This window comes from Etheostoma spectabile, chromosome 17 (genome assembly GCF_008692095.1).
Source record: "Etheostoma spectabile isolate EspeVRDwgs_2016 chromosome 17, UIUC_Espe_1.0, whole genome shotgun sequence".
Lineage (NCBI taxonomy): Eukaryota > Metazoa > Chordata > Actinopteri > Perciformes > Percidae > Etheostoma > Etheostoma spectabile.
Genome location: NC_045749.1, coordinates 6763665 through 6766096, shown reverse-complemented (window position 1 = coordinate 6766096; position 2432 = coordinate 6763665). Strand labels below are relative to the sequence as shown.

Sequence of the window (2432 nt, the reverse complement as noted above, 5' to 3'; positions counted from 1 at the left end):
AAAGAATTGCGTTGCAATTACACCCCCTCTGCCTTCCTCTGCCATCCTCCCCTCTCCCCCTCTCTCCACCCACCGATCCACCCCAAAAAAAGAGCTAAGGATGTTGAAAGATGGATAATTTCCCCTAGGTACAATTTAACTGTCACTTTGCGTTGCCATTTACTGCGGCGCACAGCCCTGTTAATGTCCTCAACTTTGCATGTCAGCCACTTTCCAGCCAATTAAGCCCTAAAAAAACCCAGAGCGCTTTGCTCAGTGGAAACCTGAAGGATTAGACAAGGAAGCTCATTTTGCCTCATGTCACTTCCCCTCCCCTATTTTTCTCCCTCTCCGTCACCCTCTTTTGTTCGGAGGAGATCTGGAGGCCTGTTATCAAGCCACTGTCCTTGTGTGGGGGAGGACGAGGTGTCTATGTCTCAAAACGCAAATGAGACTGCCATCATGACACCACTAGCCCACTATTACACGTGTTGAAGAATGGCACTTACAAATGTTTACGTCAGCATCTACACAGGTAAATGCTCACATGATGCAGTTACCCAAAATCTAAGCGGGTGTGTGTAAAAAAGATTTGCATTTATTGATTATTTTGGCAACTAAGGGACAGTTGAACAAGCAACACTTGACATATTGCCTTATAATGTTGATATTGCAAATGTGTTACATTTATTTTGGAGTTGTGTGTAGCTCTGTTTTGGTCTTCATCAACCTTAGGGAAATATTAGTCTCCTTAGCAACAATATTACATTTTTGTCTGCCATTTGGTGATTGGCAGGCAGAAATACTTCTTTTTATTTTTAACTGAGACATTCAACTCTTTTAGCAGGAAACAAGGATAAGAGTGGAGTTTGTTGGCTAGACAAACCAAAACAACAAGCTAAAAGAGGCTTAAACTGCCAAATACAGTGACAATTAGCTGTGGGTTAGTCACTATGAACGACCTTTAACATTACATAGAGTGAGCGTTTATAGAAACAATATTGATTAGTGTAACCATTAAAAGTAGAATCATTATTGAGCTTTTTTTTTGTTTTTTTTGGAACTGTGCTTATTAGCAATGGGATGCTCTCCTCTCGTTTTAGGCCTGGCTAAAACTCTATGCTCACAATATGATTCCTTTAAAAGAAAGGAAGTTAATAAGCTATTCCTTCCTACAAGCCACTCATCTCCCATCAACTCTTTAACCCCCCTCCCAACTACTCCTCCTCTGTTGTCACCGTCTCAGTCTTATCATACATGTCCTGCCAGCTCTTCATTTTGTTGGACTCATTAGCTATTCCTGTCGCTAATCACTTCCATAATGATGTGGCAATCTGGGCTAGCATTGTAGCAGGTTAGCACACACAACACTGAGCGGATGGGCATGAAGGCTAACGGGGCGGCACATATGATGGGCTGTCAAGGGCTAATCTGCCAGAGAAGTGTTCATTAAGTCATTAGCGCTGACGCAGCAATGAGATGGGTGCAGGCGGGAGTGATGTCTGCTTTGTCCTCTTTTATCACTTCCCTCCATCCTTCCTCTTCCCAACTGTCTGTTTGTCCCCTGACTGACGGAACGAAGAGGTGGAGACAAACCAATAAGGATAAAAGATATAAAGAGAAGAGAGCAAGGAGATAGATTCAACTGGAGCGCAAAAGTCAAGTGTTGTGGTACTCAAACCTGTCTCGAGACTTGGCTGAACCACCGCTGGAAATATATGTTAAATCCACTTTAGATTTCAAAACATTCCACACTTTTTATGCCTTTTTACAAGAGACAAATGTATGGTATTATTTAGTTGCCAAAAGCTCATGTCAATTTGTTGATGCCAATAAAAGGCAAAGCCGTAGTTACAACTCTAGACTTTCTGACAGTGGGCTTCATATATTGACATGTTCTTATTCATCTAGCTATTTGCAAGGCTATGAGGAGCCTTAAATAACAGTTAAAGAGAAGGGAATTAAAATAATAAAGAAAAAGTATGTTGTGGGTGTTTAGGATTAGCTATGCTCTCCAAACACTCTACCCTATGCTCAGTTAAAGTAGACTGCAAACTCATTTTATCTGCACATCAGGTTCCTTTAATTTGTTGACTATTATCAGGGCTTGACAACCAGACAGCTAAAATACCAGCAGTTAGCTTGTTTACTTGCGTTCATTAGTGTGTGTTCACTGCAGTATCATTTGGACGAAGAACAACTGGCACTTGATTTGTGAACAGGGCTGCGGCAAACTGGTTTGTGTGTGTGTTTGTGTGTTGGCTGCTGTTGATGACTCTGGAGTAAATTAGCTTGCTAATCTCACAGAGGCAGTTATTAACGAGTGAACCTGGAAACACTGTTGGTGCCAGAGACCAGACTTACAGCAAAACAAACAGCGGCAGGGGAGCACTGGTGTGTGTGAAAGCGTCTGAGCATATGTGTGTGTGTGTGTGTGTGTGTGTGTGTGTGTG

General features: G+C 42.1%; 1 protein-coding gene across 4 annotated transcripts in view; it reads right to left on the bottom strand.

Moving 5' to 3' along the window:
• Positions 1 to 2432, bottom strand: part of lrpprc (leucine-rich pentatricopeptide repeat containing) — a 52786-nt gene that overhangs the window by 26254 nt on the left and 24100 nt on the right. The gene's annotated exons all lie outside the window — the stretch shown is intronic.